We start from the raw sequence: 23,069 nt of genomic DNA, 5'->3' as shown, positions 1-23,069 counted from the left end.
TATACCTTTGGGTACTACAGCAAGCACACACAACTCTGGATCTAAAGGATAGTGTTCACAAATCATTATTTTTTTCCATAGAGTGGAATGTAGATTAATTAAATCCAGAATTTGGCAACCATGAAGAATCAATATACTTCACTAAATATATGTAAATATAGCATGCACTTTAATTTTTCCTGTGACTTTGAGAATAAGGTATGCCTCAGTTTTATAGTCGAAATATTACGGTAATCTGTAACCATTTGCTTGATTTTATTGCCATCGTTACACTAGGATGCTATGTGTGGCAAGCCGTCCAAAATATGTTATACTCATTATTTCTTGTAATGCTGCCAGGCAGTGATATTTCATACAGGCAGCTCAATTCTCCAAAGACTAATGCTGGATTAAGACACAAGGCAGGTGTGCTGTCCATGGTACTGTGCTAAACATGTTTGAACAAGTCCTGGTGACAAGGAACAAGCATGATCCACACATGGGCTAATATAATTATTAGCACTCTCGCTTCCAGCCCTGTGATGGCTGAGATTGGAATTGCATGGACAGGCACTGTCTGGGAAGCTTTCTCCATGGAGTCTGTGCGTGTGAGACATGGATTAAAGTATCAGCACTGTGTAACATAATTTATTATTTGAGGCAAGGGACAGAGTACAAATGTACTCACAATTAATATATATACACATTTTAGATTTTTTTTATATATATATATTAACAAACTGAAGTAGTTAATGATACCTACCTATTCATATTGTAGAAGAATTTATACAATAAAAGAAAAACATCTGTTTGTGGAAAGCTGTTGAAAATATATACACCGAGATGCAATTTCAGATAAATAAATTACTTTCAAATAGTTTTTCAAATGATAAAGTAGAACAAATTATATGATATGATGTATCTATAGGTTGGTGGAATTCTCAAAATAAGGTCTGAGAGCTTGACAAATGTAATATTTATTGACCAGCTTCAAGATTCCATCAATATAATAGATTTAAGTCCTTGATGAATCAAGGAGGTACATTTTGAACCATTTTGTTACAATTGAGTTATAAGGAAAGAAAACCAGGTGCCATTTGCGATAAACATGGTGGGTCCATCAAAGTGCTGTCCCCAGATCAATGGATTTTCAGTTAAGAAATGATACTGGTTCCATAAAAAAAATATAAAAAAAATGAGAAACACTCTGAGAAGCATTGAACTCAAACATTAGGCAACCATGGTCAGTATTACCAGATCAATGGATTTTAAATTATTTGCTTCAACCACGTGATGTAACCTTAGCACCAACTTTGGCCAACTAAGGTCATAGAGACACATCAAAGACTGGAAAAAAAAAAACAAGACAGAAAAAAAATCCACAGGAAATCTTTCTTTTGTCTAGTCATGGGATGCATTAACTCAACTGGGATGTTACAGATGAGCTGAACATTTTAATTCTCCGGCTTCCTATTTATGCATTGTAAAGGGGCAACCCAAATGAGCTGGTCCTTCATAATAGACAGATCATATGAGGAGATCGCATTTCATCCCTGTAGGACATGGAGAGTGAAACAGAGGAGTGTGTTTCCCTCACATGTTTTTGGAGATAATAACATCACCAAGTTGTATACAAGAAGACTATAGACTCAGTTTAAAATACACTTGAGTTTATATATGTCTTACAATCCGACTAGGGTGATAGTGACTGTTGTGCAGTGCATTAAAGTCTTGAATACAAAGATATCTTTTTTTATGTTTTGAACATAAATCCTTGATAAACAGCCAAAAAGGTTTTTTAGGACCTTGCCAGGGCCAGAGTGTTGCATTTTTACTAATTTATGCAATATTTTTTTTTGTAAATTACAAAGGAATTAAACACATTGGATCTTAAGTTCAGTAGAATGATAATCAGCCATAAATAGCATGTGATCTTGCCTTCATAAAGTGACATTTGATAAGACAAGACACCGCTTTTTCTGTCAAACTCATCTTGTTAGATAATAACCACAAAGCCTTTTTAAGTTCAGGCCACCAATGGGTCAGAGGTGTTTATCCCTGATCCTGAGAGATAGACAGATACATTAACCCTCTCTATATATTGCAGAGTTCACTCCAGAACGTAATATTTAAGATAGCAATCACTCCAGTTAGCAATGGGCAAAACCAGTCGATTCCAAGACCCAGTGGACAGGAAGTTTATTAAGTTCAATTTCTTCTCTGAGGCAAGATACTGGGTAGATAATTACATGTCTGCTGCTTGTCACTTTCCAGGAGCTTTTTTGACAGAAGTGATGCCAATTATATTGGCAGTATCCGTGTCTGAGGTCCTCTGCGGCTGGCATTTGGTGTACCCGTGACCCCAACACACAGCCGTCACCTGCTGAGATTCCCATTAAGAGACGGGTGTAATAGACAGGGTGGATGAAGCAGACAGCCACACTTTGGCTCCATGCTGCGTTATTAGCTATTATGACAACACAAAATATTAGTGAAATGTCACAAATACCACAAATTATGCTGGTTTTATTTTTTTACAGCTGTACTTGCATTCTGATTTATTACCTTTGCTAAATTTTCTAATTTTTTTTACATATATTTTTTCCCCCTTTTCATGTTATTGTTGGACTAAAACAAACAAATTAATTTAGGTTATCTGACCATGATGAGAAATGTAGTCGATAACACAAAATGGTTAATATCTGGTCAACCTAGAGTTTTCATGCTATGCAGACATGGTCTTGTCTGTATGATATTGAATTGAATATATTGTATATATATTGTATTTATGGCTTATTTTATTTGGGGATTTTTCCAGATTCCTAGCTGCTTTGGAAAACAATTGTCATGATGTTCAATCACTCAGTAGTGGGGCTAGAGCAGCATCATGAGATTTATATTTAATTAAGTGTTTTTTTAATGATAACAATAATAACTTACATTTTCACAACAAATGAACAATAACATTCAGTATTATAAAAAAAGAATAAAATAAAAAATCTCTCCCCCTAAACAGGAAAGAAAAGGGTGTTTTAATTCATCAATATATGCATTTACTAAATGTAAAAAAATAAATACAAGATGACTTTTAAATTCTCATTTATTAATAATAAGTATTTTATACTGGTGCACCAAGCAAATGCTTGTCCAACAGTGCCCCATACCTGATTGCTTGGTAGAGCACACCGGATATGCCGGGCCGCTACATGAACATAAAAACGTAATGTGCTGCTGCGAATATATACAGCTGCCGGCCACACTTACGTCATCAAGTGACCAGTGGCCTTAAAGTGTCAAGCTCGCCTCATCATCCCCATTCTGACCCTTGGGGACCCTTTCAGGCAGGCAACCTGCCCCTGGGCCAGTCTGATGTAAGATTATTGTGACCCTGCACATCTGGAGTAGCAGCATCTTGAGAAACGTAGTAATAAACCACTCTAATGCTGGAGTAAAAAGAAATCTGTGTGTGTAATTAATTAGTTAACCTCTTCAATTTGTGCAAAACCCATATTGTCCATAAAATAATCGGTAGAACCTTTTGTCATATAATAGATAAGTGGAGGGCACTGCTACAGCTGCTACAGAATCTGTAGTAGCCCTAGTATCAAAGCTACAGATTATATATATATATATAGATATAGATATAGATATATTTCTATAGATTGGTATATATATACCAAACAAAATTCTCATTGCTGTCTATCCTCTTTCATCATCCATATTCATGTTTTATTGATGTATTGGTGGAAATAGCCTGCACTAATTATCCCACGCCATCTATCAATGCAACACTTTAAAAGGTTAATGATTTTTTACTTTCAGCAACTGCAAGTTGACATTAGAGTGATCATGTCCTTCTTTTTAAGTGGATATTCAAGTGAAAAATGATTTATTAAAGGGACAGGATCATACCTAGACTTTCTCTGCAATCTTTGCAATTTTGCACTGATCTGGCAGCACATCTGGCGCACATCTCAAGTTCCAAATTCAAATTTGCCCATTTAAAAGGCAGAATTATGATTTATTTTGCTGAAATACAGTCTATTTCACCAACCAACCCCGGTATAATGCCAAATATGTGCATTCGCAAGAAAAACATGAATATAAAAGATGCATAATAAGTTCTTTGGGCACCTTCGCGCGGATGCTACTGAATAGGTTAATGTCTGAGAACTTACTTAATAATGTGTGCGTGTATTTTTATCATCTGTCTCTAGCCCTGTAGCAGGGAACGCAGCCAGACACAGCAGGTATCTGCAAGGGGAAACAGCAGGAGGTTGAAGCTACTCTGAAGCACAGCAGACAGGCAAAAACACAGTGTGACTTAGTGTAAGACACCTTAATCTGAAACTAGCTCCAGTTGGGTTATTAATAAGTTGTTGATGTCACCAGGGCCATTTTCCATCACTTTTAAAATGGGATTTTTAAGTAAATGTTTAACCATTTGGGCTAAAAATGTGAATTAAAAAAAATTGGATATCATATTGGACAATACATTTGTATAGAACAAGGGGCCTTGTTCTCAAGGTCCCCCCAACAGGCAGTTTGATCATTGTCTCAGTCTTCTCACAGAACCATATGCACTTATTATGTGCTAAGTAGGTTTTTGTTATTTGATACAGAAGAACAGGTTACCCTTACTTCCTTAGTTCCAAGGTATCCTTAGTTCTTGTCGGTGTGATTTACCAGCAGTAAATCTGGTGTTCACCACAGTTTTGGAACAAGTTGAGAGAACCAGCTTCAAAAATGCAAATGGGTCATGGATAATGGGTAGCTTATTACATGCATGATGATACAAATAAATGATAGTTATTATTTATGAGAGTTATTGCAACAAATATTATATATGTATTTCTGAGCTTGTTGGTAATGTAAGATGACTGAACATCTGGCTCCACCACCCAAGCCCAGCTCTACCCCTAGATAATTTGGATTAACTTCTCATTTTGCCCAATTATTGATCCCATTCTATTAACTGGCCCAGTTATGACACATTTCACCAGAAATCTTCTTGATATATTTCTAATGTGCATATGGCCCATTGCACCTGAGATCATTTGGGATATTGCGAGATAATGTTCTGATTCAATGATGGGTAGGATATAATAAGGGGAATATTTCATAATAAAACCCTGTTAACAGCTGGAAAAAGTAATGGTGCTTTTCTGTAGGTATTTTAAAAATGATAAAATATTTTTAGCTGCTGAAAAAAAAGGGTATTGTACATTTCTTTGGAAAAAAGTTTGTCTCATTGTTACAGAATTCCCTCCAGCATTAGAATTGTACATGCTGAATGATATCTGCAGCCATGCCATTTATAGCACTGGTATAGAAGGTCGACTTTATGCTGTCAAACACACTTTATAAATATTCCTTAATGCTGATTCCTGCAACTGCATCAACTGGGAGCATTTCCAAGAATATGCTCTCAGAGCTTCCAAACATCTTACCATTTCAGGTAAATTAAAAACAAGCACAGATTGAAGTTACTGAAACACTCTGTCACACCTATATTCAGTCTTGGCTATTTCTCCGCACATCTTTGCGGTTTTACTTCTACAGAATAAACCATTTATCCAGAAGCACTACTGAAACAATTTTCTACATAGCTAGTAAACTCGAAATGATTCAACCCTAAATATATCCAATAATCCCAAACAAAAAGGACCGTGTTCTGGACAGCTGCAAATACAAATTCTGATGAACTGAATTGGATTCCGCATACGAAAAGCTATTTGCTTCCCTGTTGTGCAGCAACATAATGGTGCTGCCATAGACAAAGTGTTTTATTGTGGTTCCACTTAGGGTAATTATTTTGTCCCCAAAGATTATACTTTCCATTTTGTTTAGGATAACTATGATCTATGACAACAAAGTCATTTTAAATAAAGGCTTGGGGGTTCTTGTAAGGTACATCTAAACTTGTGGTACACACACCAAACAGGGCATATTGGAAATAAACAAAGGTCAGTTCAGCATGATTTCCCAAAATAATGTAAACTGGTAGAAAAATATTATAAGAGGGAGTAACTGAAACAGTGGTGTATTCTGGCCTACGGCAGGAGGTCCAGGAGTGCCACAGCCCCTCCGGGACATAACAGGGGGCTCATCTTCCTATTGTTGGCAATCAGGCTCTTTGTAGTCCCATTGCTCAATGGGCTGCTTAAAATAAAGATTGGTGATCTCATCAACTAGGAATTTAACATTAGTTTACTTTAGCTTGCTGCCACACATCCTTAAAAGGCAGAGCATTGGTATATGACATCATATTCCTCAGTAGAATGATGGTGTTACATTGAGGGTGGCTGATGGAGTTGCCCATGGTTAGTTCTAGGGTAGTGTTAAAGATTAATACAACATTGTGATCAAAAAATGATTTTGTGGACTAATTAGAGGATGAGAAGCACATCACTAGGAAACCAAGATGTACTACTAAACAACACCCCCAGAAAAGCGAATGGATTCCATGTATTCTTCAGTATGCATTAGACCTTAGTGGGACCTCAGCAGGCATAAGGGGAACCTAAGCCTATGAAGTGTTGCGTGACACAATGGTGTATACTGGGTGTATAATGGTGTATAGCATTCCCCATCACCTAGTTGAGCAATTGGGATCCCTGGTGGGCCATTGGGGAGATCCACATTTACTGAAGTAACTAGCCCATTTACAGAGGTATGTACATCACCAGCATCTTCTATAACATCTCTTCCCTCATGGAGTTCTGGTGCTCAGCACATAGGCAATACAGCATGAGGAAGAGAAGACCCCTCTAAGGTTCTCAGGGATGTCTATAAATACCCTATAAATATAAACACCCTACTAAAAAGAACGGTGTCCTGCCACCAATTTTTTTGGAAAGCAGCCAAGCTTTTGCACTAGTTTTTTTTGTGTTTTGATTACACTGAAGAATGCCAAATAAAGATCCATATGTTGTCCCTTTTATCTCTCATTAATGTGAAGAGACTAATTTTCTGAATTGTATTCTAGAACCTCCTTTGTATTAAGTAACCTTATCTTCACCTGGCAAGTCTGCTCCTGGGAAACTCTCCACGACAGCTTTTTTAGAAGCTTATATCGTCTAAAGAATGTGTGAGACTAAATTTAGTTCAGTTAGATGAGGTGCAAGTCACATCTGTTTTACACTTCTCATTTCTCAGCATAGCAGAAGTTACAGTAATTACTCTGACACTGTACTTTATAACAATAGCACTCAATTTACATGAATTCTGTCCCACGGGAGCAAGAAAATGAACCCACCACCAGCTCCCATAAGTAGTGATTGATTTACAAAGATAGATTTCTATGTTTCTCCCAAAGAGCAAAAAAAAAAGTTTGGGTCTTTTGGGGAATGAAAGATCAATATTGTTGGACAGAGACACTTTAATGGGCTGTGTATTTTAAATCAGAACTAGTGAATTCCAGGAAGAAAAGTACTCAATATAACGTCTAAAAAGACACGGGACAGGAAGGTCTTTTGTGAGCGCTGGATTTACAAATAACAAAACACATCTCAAAGCATAGTGTAAAGCCGGCTGCGTTCGATCAATTCTGGCTGTTTTTGTTCCTACTGTCTGGTTTACGTCTGTTTTGTTAGTGGCTAAATTTGTTATCTGGTGCTACTCCAATGCTTATGGACATCATACTCCATGTTATTACACAATTATTTTAATGGAAATCACATTGCAAGAGGAAAGGCTGTAAATCATATACCCTAAGTGTCCCTCTTCAGGATGTCCATCTTTCTCCAGCGATGTCCATCTTTTTGCAGAATGCTTGCAGGGTATTAGTGTATTAACAGACACAAAAGTCGCCATAATGTGTATAAAACTGTTAGAAATTGGTTTATAGATGAAACTATATATTAATGATCCCTCCATCCAAATTAAGACATTTCCACATAAGGTACCCATATGCACCAAATGCAAATAAGGCAGCAAATGCAATAAAATGAAAAGAGTGCTCCTGTTTGCTTTTTTATATATAAATACATGATTTTAAATGTCTTAGCAGTTTTATAAATAGCTGTTATGCCGTAAAGTCACATATAAAGTCTCAGTAACCCATGCCTCACAGTCAATATCTCAAGCCACATACTAGGCCAGATCAGAAATCTTGGGGCCGAAAAGTCAGGGTCCTCCTGCCCCATCCTATTTAGTGTTCCTCCCACTGCCTAACTCAAAGCATGAGGGCATCAGGCAAAGTCCAGATAGGGGCCACAAGGTCCCACAGCCTGCAAAGACCCAGACACAGGTAGCCTTCAAGGCCCAAATCGTTTTGAAATGGTCATGGGTGCAAGTCAGGGACACTTTTGTGGACAAATAGTAATTGGGGCAGAAGTCTCAATATGGGGAGCATCTCCAGAAAATGGGTACACACTATGGCACCCATTTATTAGAATTTGAAATGTTACATGTACATAGCTGCTTTCAAACATCAGCATAATGACAAACAGTTTTGATTCTTGCAATGTATTTATGTGCTGCTGATGTCCAAGGCCTGTCCCCATCTTCCTGTGCCAAGTGTGTACTTCCACCTACTCTAGGCTTCACTTTACGACGTGCTGCAAAGACACTCCGGAATTCTGCACAGAGGTCTCTGATCTCCCCAAATAGCCTGCTGAGAGTTGTGGTATACTGGAGAGACCAGTCATTCAGGAGGTGGTGAGTCCCTAGTAAAGCAGCCCAGGAGCAGCAGCCTCACTGATCTGTTAGCCTAGGCGAAAATACGCCATAACATAACACGCTCCTGCAGCCAGCAAGAATAATAAGTTATGAATCATATTCATGGAATAATTTTTAAAACTTTAGCTTACATGGGATCCTAGAGTTTCTAAGCACACATAGATCTCTATTTTCCGGATGTGTTCGGTCTCATTAAATTCAGTTTATTACTTGCCATTTCCTTGTAAAACAGCTAATACAGAATATAAATACTGATTTGATATTCTGGTTTTTTTCCAAGGCACTTAAGATCTTCTGGGAAAAGGCACACTACTAAATGCATTAAAATAAATATTACATATCTGCAGTGTATATACATTGAATTAATGAATCACCCTGCTATGTTTTATTACTTGTCTGTGGGTAAATACTTTAATGTATCCGTTGTTTAGAAATAGATTAAGTAAAATGTACTGTTATATATTCAATATTTATGGAATATCTATTGTGGGACCAAATATTATGTCATTAAAAATGCATTTTCTTAAATAAACACATGGTGGTTGCTTTTTCAGCATAAGGGAAGGTGTTAAAAAATATTGTACATTCTTCTGTAAGGTGAATGGGTTCCGCGTAATTCGGTACACTGTGTAACATTAAAACCAATATTTCTGTGGTCTGCAGATCTAGAATGAGACCAGATGGTAGACTGGGTGATAAAACAATGAAAAATTATATATGTATATATGAATGAAAGAGAATGGGATCTTAATATAGATCCATCAGTCCTACAGTTAACAGTCCAGCTTGCGTAAACCAAGGCAATTTGGCTTATAAACTAAAAAGTGAAACAAAAACAATATAAATATATAAAAGTCATATCTGTATACTGGGGAGCAGATACCTTGACAGATGTAATGTCAATATGGCCATTAAACTAAATATATTAAAATAAAAGAAGAGGCACAGAGTCATGGTGATAAAGCCCATAGTGTATTGAACACTGTATTTTAAAGCAAACTATTATAAACATAATACAGTGATAAAACATGTTAGCTCAAACTTGGTAACTGATGGGATCTTGATGGCTGAGTGGGGTCCCTGAGGTTACTGCCGTAACGTTCCCATTTAAAGCCTCCCATGATTAATGTTCGCAATCCCTTCCCCTTCCTAAGCCTAATTTCTTCTGCCCAATCCACACTGACGTGAGCCCTGTTAATGCTAAAGCTCTGGGCTATAAACACGCTACTTCATTCTCCTTTCATACCCGATTCTTTACTTTATATGGGGTTTTTAAAGTGTCCCACTGATTATTTTCTTGAGTCACCCCATATCACCCGGCCACTGCCTGCTCCATTTCCCTTTATTACTGAGAATTATTCTTTATGGTGCTTCAAATGCATGAAAGTCCTCTAACCCAAGTAAATTGGGTACATATTTGGGTATGTTTAATAAGGAAACTGATACAGCCGTGTTGGTCCAAGAGAATATGGAGTCTTCAGTCTACATTGATACCTTTCATTGGCTTCACATAGAAAAAAAGTCTCTGCTACAGATTAAATATTCACTATTATGTGAATGTTTAGCAATTTTCCTGTATGGTGTATATGGTTTTACAGATTTACTATTAGAGGACATTTCACTCTCTCTATATACCTTCACATAACCATTATTGTGAAATATTATTGGTTGTGGTTACACAAGTGGGTACTTAAGATACACAAAAGTAGGGGTTTCCTGAACATTGCTCAAGGAAATGGAAAAAGATCTATTGAGACAAACAGAATGAACCAAGATGCATTTGTTACATCTGTATATATCTGATAATGTTCTAGAAAATTACTTGAGAGAGATTTTATTGTCCAAAAATATGTTTTTAAACTATTGTACTAAACATAACTGCTGGAGCTAGCAAATTGCAGCACTTTTCAGCAAATACATCTTTTGCATCATTTGTGCCTATGCAACATAATTCTGAAAATGAACAATAAAAAATGAAAGGGGTAACGCAAGATGTTACTAATAGCGCAGGGATGGAGGGGGAAACAATATTTTTTTTTATAACAAAGAACACAATTATGGAAAAGAAAGGGACGGGGACAAAGCTGAAAGGAAGAAAGGTTGATGGAGTGAATTATAGGTAAACTCTATAACAAACAATATGGGAAAACTGAGTAAGTTGTATTAAGAATGGAAGAACTAATTTTAGGAGAAGGAAAGATGGGAGTTTAGCAATATCTTGCTCGATTATAAGACGACCCCCCAAAATCTGAATATTAATTTATGAAAAAAAGAAAAAGCCTGAATATAAGACGACCCTATAGGAAAAAAGTTTTACCAGTAAATGTTAATTCATGTAAACTATGTGAACAATTTTTTTTTAATAAAAGCTATGATTGAGAAAAATATTTTGTTTTTATTTCCTTTTTTTTCAACCTGCCCCCCCAGTTATGCACATCTGCCCCCTGGCTTGCCACTCTGCCCCAGAAATGCCTTATACCCCTATATGCCACTGTGCCACATGATATGCCTTTTAACTCTCTAAATGCCACTGTACCCCATGATATGCCTTTTGACCCCCTATGTGCCACTCTGCCTCCAGAATTGCCTTATACCTCTATATGCCACTCTAGCATTTAGGGGGTTAAAAGGCATATTATGGGGCAGAGTGGCATATAGGGAGGTATAAGGCATTTCAGGAGGCAGAGTGGCGTATAGAGGGTTAAAAGGCATTTCTGGAGGCAGAGTTGCATTAAGGGGGTTAAAAGGCATTTCACAGAGCACTCTGCCTCCAGAAATGCCTTATGCCCCCCATTTAACACTCTCTCCCCCTCCCTCCTCCAAACTTACCGGAGCTTCTGAGTCTCCAGTCCGGGCAGCGTGTAGAGCTCTACGTGATTCACGTACACAACTTCCGCTGCAGCCGGGAGGAGGTGCGGTTAGCGGCGGGGGTTGTCTGCGTCCATTGCGCAGACCTTCCCCGGCTGTCAGAGATCATGGGGAACTCTGATCTCTGACAGCCGGGGAAGGTCTGCGCGATGGACGCAGACAACCCCCGCTGCTAAATGCACCTCCTCTCGGCTGCAGCGGAAGTTGTGTACACGAATCACCTAGAGCTCTACACGCTGCCCGGACTAAGCACCGGGGACTCAGAAGTACCGGTAAGTGGTGGGTGGTGGTGGTGGTGGGGGGGTTGACAGGACGATCCAGGTCCCCTGCATCGCTGCGGGGGATCTGGATCTTAGTCTCATAGCCAGACCTAGTTGAGGTCTGATTATAAGACGACCCTGATTATAAGATGAGGGGTATTTTTCAGACCATTTGCTCTGGAAAAAAACTTGTCTTATAATCGAGCAAATACGGTAATTGTTAATTTAGGTTATCCCATTGGTGGGAGGACCCTATTAAATTAATGGATGAAATGCAGGAAGGGAGAGAACTGCCACAATCACTTGAGGATCATCTCTGCCTTCCAAGCTGCAGTTTATCATACAGAGTTTGGAGATACCAGTTCAGGCTTGTTCTCAGGTGTCATTAAACCTCCTTGATGGTTATAGTTGGACGTCACAAGCTAAGATATTATTGTGTATATGCCATATTTGCTGGACAATAAATGACACTAACCGCAGTATTGTCTGTTTCTGAGAATTAGGAGAAGGGCCACTAAAATGGTACATAGTCTTACTAATAGAACATGACAGGAAAAAGTTTATTTAAAAAAGAGGAGAGATGTTAAAATAAGAGGACACAGTCTAAATCAAGAGGATTAGATGTAAAAAAGTTAGACTTTACTGACAGGGAGGAGCCTGCTGAAGTGGTAGAGGCTAATACAGTGAGGGAATTTAAACACATATGGGATACGCAAATGATTTGGGGTACTGGAGCAGTCCCTCTTGCTACCGTCCCGCAAGGTACTACATCCAATGCTTGCTTCTCAGATATCCATCATAGCCAGAAGCTCCCCCATTGTATGCCTGGAGCTACAGTCTAAAGTACTTCGTACAGAAGTAAATTATATAGGTACTGTGGGCTGCAGCTACTATGATGTGCTGCTCTCCCAGAATTTATGTTGCTTTCCGTCACGCATTGTCAATGAGGGAGCTTCATTGCCAGCCCTGTGTTAAAGTAGACGACGTTGTTGGACCCAATCAGATCACCACTTTGTAGGAAACATTAGAAGCATGGGCCCTGAAGCAATTGCTTTGTGTGCTCCGCCATTAATCCAGTCTATACTGAACCTAACAAAAGAGCAAGTGTTAATTAAAGTCAGAGTCTCTATAGCAAGCTAGATGAACTGAATGGTGCTTATCTGACACCAAATACTAAGACACCTTTATGTGTACAGTCTAGAAGAGCAAAAGAGAGGGGAGCATGATGGAGACATTCAAAATGATATAACATTCATTACGGCTAGAACTAAAGACCATAAATTAAAGTTAGTGGGTAGAAGACTTTAGAGTAATAAGAAAATTCTTACAGAAAGGGTAGTAGTTACCTGGAATAGACTTTAAACTGAAAACCAATTTAAGAAACGGGTAAGCATAAAGCTATCATTAATAAATAGTTAAAAGTGGTTCAGAAAGGGGAGACCCGATGTGACAGTTTGTTCTCTCCTGCCATCACTCTCTATGGGCATTCATATTCCATAATATTGTTTCTAATGATTGCTTTGTACCAACAGCAATGCTAAATATTTTTGTTTCCCTTTGAGTCATTTACACTTTTCAAGAAATACTTTTCCATTGCCTTGTTTTAAAATGCTATTATATGTTTTCATAGCTGTGATCTTTTGTGCAATTTCTACATTCATTAGCCAAAGATTCATTATTTAGAGAGGAACCTGATTGTTCAGCTCAAAAAACATAAAACTGAACTTGTGGATTTATTTTTTCTTTTTGACTGTGACTGTCACATTGTGACCAATGGGAGAAAAACATCCAGAAGAATGATTTTTAAAGCCATTGGTAACCTTAATATGTGTAAATAAGGCCCTACTTTTGTGTTACCCTCACAGTGTGTATCAATAATGAGAAAAGTCTCAGCTCCAACATTCTCCGAAATATGACAGTTTTCCAATAGCTAACACACAGGGACCTTGTCTTGCTTCTAAATTATTCATCTTCTTCTCCAGACCAAAGAGTAATAGGTGAAGATGTTATTGATGTTATTGGGCAGCAGACGAAGGTTGTTTGCTGAGACCAAGACCAGGTGGCCCATGTATCTTCAGGGACAAGTTGTTGGAAACTTTCCCAACAAGCAAAGTTCACAAGACATCCGCTTTGTATAACTTGAGTATCTTCCTGAGCACATAGAACTGGATTAAAATAATGCCTATATAAGGTGTCCAACTAAATTAGGGCTACTTATAGTGTATATTTTCACTAATATACAGGAGCCTTTATGACTACGTACAGGTTCCTATGCAATAACTACAATCACTTCATCATTATTTTTCAATAATTTTTTTGGCCAGATACAAGGGACAATTCAAAAGTGATAATTATTAATTTGTATATAAATGAATCTCAAATATTTTTGTGTAAAAGGATTTTAACAAAATTAATATGGTGATATTTTATTTATAACCCTCTGGATCTTCTGTTAGATTCTTGCCTTGGAGCCTACTTTTAGGGGACTCATCACTGGAGATGTATAAGGTGTTCGTGGCTCTCAGTTGACAATACTTTAATTATTTGCACCTAAAAATAAAACCGAATCAGAGAGAAAAAAGAGCTGCTGAAATGTTGAAAAGTAATCTTACATTTAAGAATGATTTTGGTTGAAGAAGATTTTACTGATACAGTGAATGATCTTTGAAAAGGGCATAACCCATACAAAGAAGAACATGCCCACATGTATATATATTTATTACCTACTGGCCTTAAAGTGCCAGGACTGATTAAAATCCCAGTCTGATTTTATAGGAATAAAAAAAAAAAGATGATATATGGTTCAGAAACATGAGACATTCATATTGATGATTTTTTAAATGTTTTTTACTTAATAAAAGAATTCCATGCCTTTTAAAATGCAAAAGAGATATTTAGCTTTCCAATTAAATGCTTAATGTTAACATGCTAATGTTAATATTTTCTTTATCTACTTTACTTTGATAAAAAATAGATAAATATTCATAGCTCAAAGGAGTACCATTAAATATCAAAAAAGGTTTCTGCTGTAAATGTCATATAGTAGAAATTTTGCCTATTATCCAGATCATTGGGAAGTTACGGTTTTCTCTCTGCAGAAACAGACACAGAAGAATCTTGTTTTCAGATCCTGTTTTTGTTTGTTCACGCTGTTCATAAGACATGAATGCGAAAATATGTTTCAGTAATAGTCATCACTTTATTTTTTAGTGGTACATATAAACAAACTGTCAGGATACGATACATAAAACATGGTGTATCCGTTGGATAAGTAAAGAAATTATAGACCTACTATTTTGTGTTTGTGAACCCAAAACAATACATTACATTATATTGTTAGCATGTTGGGGTAAAAGGTCTTGTTACTGAAAACAAACAGCCTGTTGACTATATGTGGAATTGGGTGGGGGGCCGGCATCACCTGGGCAATCTCCATTGCAACTGGCCCATTGAGCGATCTACCCCTGGTTTTGTAGAAGGGGGGCTGTTACCCCCTGGACCTGTTGGCTTAGGCCAGAATACCGTGCTGTTTATTCTTTCTATTGTTTTTTTTAACCTCATATCTCAGTCAGTCAAAAAGCTCCACTAATACACTTAGTTGGAAAGTGAGCTGATCTATTAAAAATGCTTAAACAATTTTAGTACTTTTGATGTTATTGATTAAAGTGAAGTTTTTGTTTTTTTGACAGTGGACCTTTGAAACAATTAACAGAGGAAGGAGAGTACGTACATTCTAATGTTTCTCACGGAGTACCATTTAGCATTGAAATAACTGATCCTTCTCTTGAGACTTGCTGTTCTCACCTACAATAGAATAAGAAGCCGAGGGATGAACAGTATTTAAAACTTGTTAAAATCTGATTTGAGTGACTCATTAGTCAGCATTTCAGCACTTCCCTGGGTAGTGTTTCTTTCCATTGAAACACAATCAATAGCTCATCCTATATTAACTCTGCTGTTAAAACAATAAAGTAATTTAACTTTGAAAAAATGTGTGTGTGTAGGGGGGTGGATTGTAAAGCCTCTTGAGTTGAGGAAGATTAATCAATAAAATGTGAAGGCTACAAAAAAAAAATCAATCTTGTCCATTTTTTTCCTTTTATTATGTTTTAAGTATTATTATAATGCTCTGTGCTATATCACTGCAAAATGAATTTTGCTGTACATTTGATTTGGGAGGAACGTTTTGATGGATCGTTGCCCTTTTGATGTCTTTCTTTATTGTTTAAAGGAAATGAGTGTTGAACGGGTAAAGATGATTTGAAAACCAAAATGAATGAGTACAAAGCAGTTGTGTTCTTCACTCAAATGTATCTGACCTCTGCTCTGCAAGAGAATAATTCTGTTGTTTGAAATGGATGTTGCTGACACGTAAGCTGGGTGTCTGAAAGTCACGCTGTCAAATAGAGTTTATGGGATGCAGAAGTGCAACTTATTCTTTAAAATAAAAATATAATCATGTGCATGTTTTGTGCAAATTAATAACGAAATTCTATTTTTTCTATGCTAGATGCTCCCTCTCACTCTCTCCCTGAATTCCACAAGGTCTACATGTATTTTGCTTTTAATCTGACAACGAATAACAAGTGATGTCACTTTCCCCAAACCCTTTACGCCAATCGTATTAAAAATATGTAATATGGGATAATATGTAAAGCATAAATGCGTCCCCATGGAGCATAAAATATATGAATGTGGGGTATGACTATAATCAGAAGATGTTGCTGAACATGAATTTGGTCATTGTTCAGCTGTGGCACTTACAGTATAGAAAAAAATGTAAGCAAGATTCCAAGAATGTTTATTTTATCCATCATCACTAATAATTATGTTTTATGTATTTATAGGATTTTAAACCACTGAACAAAATTATGTATAATGTGCAGGTTCATTAAATATGGAAAAAGTGAATCATGGTTTAACACACATATGGTAAAAACGACATAAAAATATTTTGAAACCCCTTGGGCCTAAAAGGGTTAAAGGGAAAAAAGTAAATGTAAAAAGATGCCTGTGTGTTGGAGTGCCAAAACATATTCTTGCCTAGGTGCCAATTTGTCCATTTAACCCTTCACACCTGTCAGCAACATATCAAATGTAGGTGTCCTGGAAAAAATAATGATAATTTCACCGTAACCTACCCTATGCAAAATGCCCCCCCAAAAAACTATTTTTTCTCCAAATTCTTTTTAAGATCATCATACTAACAATTACATCCAAAAATGTGAACATTTCTAATTTCTACTTGGGGTTTGTAGGGTAATTGATCTCTTCAACTCTTCACTTTGTATTATGCAGGGCCAACACCATTGAATTTGGACTAAAAGATGCCATCTCAGCCTTTCTTGTAAGGGTTTGGTCCCTCATAATTCAAAGCGATATTGATGAGTTGAAATATTCAACTGTCTCATGAACTGTCTCATTTGTATAGTGAATATATGTAATACTTTAATAATTTAATATATCCAGTGTACATGCTGAGGTCTAAATGACATTGTATTACCATTTTCTTTCAACATGTATGTTTATTGCTTTCGTATAGTAAAATGCTATAAGCATGAGCTGATTTTGTTCCATCTCCTAGAATTAGAACCTTTTTCCCTTGTCTTGATAAGTAATCATTTTTAATCAGGGGCATACAGAAAGAAGTCATCACACACAACACCAATAATGTTGGTGCTGCCTCTGACCACCAGAGGGGTGTCTGCTCCAGTAAGGAGGGAAGGAGGAGCGCAGGGCAGGCCAGACAGGTGCTGGTAGTGGGGGACTCAATTATTAGGGGGACAGACAGGGCGATCTGTCACAAAGACCGGGATCGCCGAACAGTGTGTTGTCTGCCTGGCGCTCGAGTTCGGCACATCGCGGATCGGGTTGACAGATTACTGGGAGGGGCTGGAGAAGACCCAGCAGTCATGGTGCACATTGGCACCAATGACAAAGTGAGAGGTAGGCGGAGTGTCCTTAAAAATTATTTCAGGGACTTAGGTAGCAAGCTTAAGGCAAGGACCTCCAAGGTAGTATTTTCTGAAATATTACCTGTACCACGTGCCACACCAGAGAGGCAGCGGGAGATTAGGGAGCTAAACAAGTGGCTCAGAAGCTGGTGTAGGAAGGAGGGGTTTGGGTTCATGGAGAACTGGGCCGACTTCTCTGTCGGATACAGGCTCTACGATAGGGACGGGCTGCACCTCAATGGGGAGGGTGCAGCTGTGCTTGGGGAGAAGATGGCCAGAAGGGTGGAGGAGTGTTTAAACTAGGTAAAGGGGGGGAGGGAAACTACAATATAGAAGGGGAAGATAGTGTAGATAGAAAGCTGGGGCTTATAAATGTACCTGGGGGTGGAGCGGAGGGAGGGGTTAGAATAGTCAATAGGGATAGGCTTCATAGGGAAAAAAACCATACACCTCTAAATTGTATGCTTACTAATGCCAGAAGTCTGACCAATAAAACTGACGAACTGGAGTTAATAATGTCTGAAGAAAACTATGACATAGTGGGTATAACAGAGACATGGTTGGATGATAGCTATGACTGGGCGGTTAACATACAGGGTTATAGTCTATTCAGGAAGGATCGAAAAAAACGAAAAGGGGGAGGAGTTTGCCTTTATGTAAAGTCCAGCCTAAAGGCCACACTGCGGGAGAATATATGTGAGGGAAATGATAATGTGGAGTTATTATGGGTAGAAATATATGGAAAGAAAAATAATAAAATACTGATCGGGTTTTCTATAAGCCACCAAATATAATGGAAGCAGCAGAAGATCAATTATTAAAGCAAATAAACAAGGCAGCAAATCACAATGAGGTGGTTACTATGGGGGACTTTAACTATCCCGACATAAACTGGGAACAGAGACCTGTGAATCTCATAAAGGAAACCGGTTTCTGACTATAAGTAAGGATAATTATCTGTCCCAAATGGTACAGGACCCGACCAGAGGGGGCGCCCTACTGGACTTAATATTAACCAACAGACCTGACAGAGTAACTAATGTGCAGGTCAGTGGGCATCTAGGAAATAGTGATCACAATATGATACATTATAACTTGTCCTTCAATAAGGGAACTCTTAGAGGAGCCACAAGAACTATGAACTTTAGGAAGGCAAAGTTTGATCAACTAAGAGAAGCCCTTAACACTGTAAATTGGGAAAATGTCCTCAAAAACAAGAGTACAGACACTCAATGGGAGATTTTTAAGGATATCTTAAATTCTCACTGTGAAAGGTACATACCGTATGGGAATAAAAGAGTCAGGAACAAGAGAAAACCAATGTGGATAAATAAAAATGTAAAGGGGGTAATAAATGGCAAAAAAAGGCATTTAAGCTACTAAAACAGGAAGGCAGTGAGGAAGCACTAAAAAGCTATCGGGAAAAAAATAAAATATGTAAAAATCAGATAAAAGCAGCAAAAGTGGAGACAGAAAGACTCATTGCCAAAGAGAGTAAGACAAACCCCAAAATGTTCTTTAACTATATAAATAGTAAAAAGGTTAAAAATGAAAGCGTTGGCCCCTTAAAAAGTAATGAGGGAGAAGTTATAGACGGGGATCAGGAAAAAGCTAATCTATTAAATATATTCTTCTCTGCTGTATTCACAGAGGAAAATGAAATGCCAGGTAATATACAGCAGGATGAGATAACTGCCCCAGTACATGTCGCCTGTCTAACCCAGGAAGAAGTGCAGTGCCGCCTAAAAAAAATCAAAATAGACAAATCACCAGGTCCAGATGGCATTCACCCCCGCGTTCTAAGGGAGTTAAGTAATGTAATAGACAGACCCCTATTTCTAATATTCAAGGACTCTATAGTGACAGGGTCTGTTCCCCAGGACTGGCGCATAGCAAATGTTGTGCCAATATTCAAAAAGGGGACAAAAAGTGACCCGGGGAATTATAGGCCTGTTAGTTTAACTTCTGTTGTGTGTAAACTGTTTGAGGGTTTCCTAAGAGATGCTATTTTGGAGTATCTCAATGAAAATAAGTGTATGACTCCATATCAGCATGGGTTTACAAGGGATCGGTCCTGTCAAACTAACCTGATCAGCTTTTATGAGGAGGTGAGCTCAAGACTGGATCGGGGTGAATCGCTGGATGTCGTATATCTTGATTTTTCCAAAGCATTTGATACGGTGCCACATAAAAGGCTGGTACATAAAATGAGAATGCTTGGGCTGGGGGAGAATGTGTGTATGTGGGTAAGTAACTGGCTCAGTGATAGGAAACAGAGGGTGGTTATTAATGGTACATACTCTGAGTGGGTTACTGTTGCTAGTGGGGTACCACAGGGGTCAGTTTTGGGTCCTATTCTTTTTAATATATTTATTAATGACCTTGTAGAGGGGTTGTATAGTAAAGTATCAATCTTTGCAGACGATACTAAGCTCTGTAACGTGGTTAACACAATAGAGGACAGTGCACGATTACAAATGGATCTGCATAGGTTGGAGGCTTGGGCTGGGATGTGGCAGATGAGGTTCAACACAGATAAATGTAAGGTTATGCACATGGGGAAGAAAAATCCAGGCTGGGAATATGTATTAAATGGGAAAACACTGGGGACTACTGACATGGAAAAGGACTTAGGAGTTTTAGTTAACAGTAAATTTACCTGTAGTGACCAGTGTCAGGCAGCTGCTGCTAAGGCAAATAAAATCATGGGGTGCATCAAAAGGGGCATAGATGCCCACGACAAGGAAATAATTCTACCACTGTACAAGTCACTAGTCAGACCACACATGGAATACTGTGTACAGTACTGGGCACCAGTGTACAAGAAAGATAAAGTGGAGCTGGAGAGGGTTCAAAGACGGGCAACCAGAGTAATAAGGGGAATGGGAGGACTACAGTACCCAGAAAGATTATCAGAATTAGGGTTATTTAGTTTGGAAAAAAGACGGCTTAGGGGGGATTTAATAACTATGTATAAATATATAAGGGGACAGTACAGAGATCACTCCCAGGACCTATTTATACCCAGGACTGTATCTATAACAAGGGGACATCCTCTACGGTTGGAGGAAAGAAGGTTTCTACACCAGCACAGACGGGGGTTCTTTACAGTAAGAGCGGTGAGATTATGGAACTCTCTGCCAGAGGAAGTGGTAATGGTAAACTCAATAAAAGAGTTCAAAAGGAGCCTGGACGTGTTTCTTGAAAGCAATAATATTACAAGTTATGGATATTAGATTAATAGGGACAGAACGTTGATCCAGGGATTTATTCTGATTGCCATATTTGGAGTCGGAAAGGAATTTTCCCCCTGGTATGGGGCAATTGGCATCTGCTTCATAAGGGTTTTTTTGCCTTCCTCTGGATCAACACAGTAGGGACACAATATGTATATAGGTTGAACTTGATGGACTTTGGTCTTTTTTCAACCTTATGAACTATGTTACTATGTTAATGTTAACACAGCCCTACAGCATGTGTGTTTGTGTCTCTAACTTAAAGGGGCAGTATTGACACCATATGTTATATGTCACCTGCATGAAAAAAGATAGATAGATAGATAGATACTGTTTCTTATTACCATCAAATTTGTCTGACATGCAGTAAATAGATCAATGTTTTATCAGTTACTCTATTAAGAGTAGCTGTATATAGCTTGGAAGTGACAGTCCACAGTCTAGCAGTGAAGAATGCATTTGTAAAATGCTGAGATATGCTCGTTCTTGATATTGTTTTCTATGAGTCATGTACTCTATACAAACAACATAGAGATATTCTGCTTACATGCATTAGATGACAGTCTACTATCCTGGTAGGCTTTAAAGTTACACCTTATCTTTTTATGTGATCATTAAATAAGAGTTAGCATAAAGTAGCTTAATCCATCAACAAAGAAGACTTTTACTTACTTGGTTTCATATTGTTACATTAATTCACAGCTGCCGGCAAGGATCTCACCATAATAGGTTATCATGAGATGTCACACCCTGTTCTCAAGTTATCTTCACTAATTGCTCTATGGGAGAGCTTAGAAATTTCATCAGTCCTTTGCTGAACAGTTAATAATAACGTCCCCCTCCGTGGACATGAACACTGAAAAATTATAATGAGATACACAGTGCAGAAATGCAAAGACAAATCTGGACTGCCAATTAGATTGGATTTAGCATCAGGTGAGCCGATTGAGCCACACACAATGAGATGTGCAAGTCTGTGATACAAACCCAGGCCTTCAACATCAAATACAGAAAACAAATGATCTGGTGTGCGACATAATGTCTTTGCTGTATTGTGGATTTAATAGCCCTCTTCTATGTGTTGCTAGCAGTAATATGTGTTTATGAGCAACATTAATTTGCATATTCTTCCACCACTAAGACATGTTTCTTTTATATTGAACTGATATTAGCCCATAGCTTCCTCACCTTTTTTGTTTCTACCATCCCATCTCCATAAGGCTAGGTTTCCACTTGTTTTTTTTTGCTAAAAAACGAAAAAACGCAGCAGCCAGATGTTAGCTGTTCTTCAATAGGAAATCGCACAATGCCATATCCACTTGGCGTTTTTCTGTTTGGCGTTTTTTCAGTCCTCTTTGGCGTTTTTCTGCTTTTTTGGGCGCTGTGGCAGTTTTTCAAAATCGCAGCATGTTGACACTCTGGCATTTTTTGCAAGGAAATCTTGGCGTTTTTCTCCAATAGAAGTCTATGGGAGAGAAAAAACGCCATGAAAAAGCCATGTGGGTTTTGCCTTGGCGTTTTTTACCACAATTACAATGCAGAGGATGGACCCAGTATCTGTGTGTCCTACGAGAAATAGGCTGGAAACAAACAGTTTCACACAAAACAAAGTTCATATTGAATTTTACACCATTTGGAACAAACATGCCATTACAAACAAACATACGCGACGCATCAACTGGATCCTGCCTGCCAAAAGCAACAGCAAACAATTTGCACCATCATTTGGGGCCAATCTTCCTAGAGGAGCAGACATTCGGAATAAAGCATGCCTTACAAACCACAGAAAAGAGACAAAAGGCTCCGCCGGGGCGTGTTTAAGTAGAACTCTACCACGGAAATGACATCAGGAGGGGGCAGATACTTGCCATTTATCCTACCTTTTTTTAGCTTGGTGAAAATTCCAACGTGTAAAGGCTGGAAAAACTGTCTAAGGTCAAAAAAGCAATTTCCACAGAAAGGCTAAAACGCCAGAAAAAACGCCAAAACGCTGGTAAATGCAGTGGCAGTTTTCGTGGCGTTTTTCATCAAGAAAATAACGCAGGACAAAAACCCAAGTGGAAACCTAGCCTAAGAATATTGACATATTG

The sequence above is a fragment of the Sceloporus occidentalis genome, unplaced genomic scaffold (genome assembly GCF_023333645.1).
Source record: "Sceloporus occidentalis isolate IW3139 unplaced genomic scaffold, rSceOcc1.0.p SCAF_26, whole genome shotgun sequence".
Classification (NCBI taxonomy): Eukaryota; Metazoa; Chordata; class Lepidosauria; order Squamata; family Phrynosomatidae; genus Sceloporus; species Sceloporus occidentalis.
Note: the sequence above shows the minus strand (reverse complement) of the source record.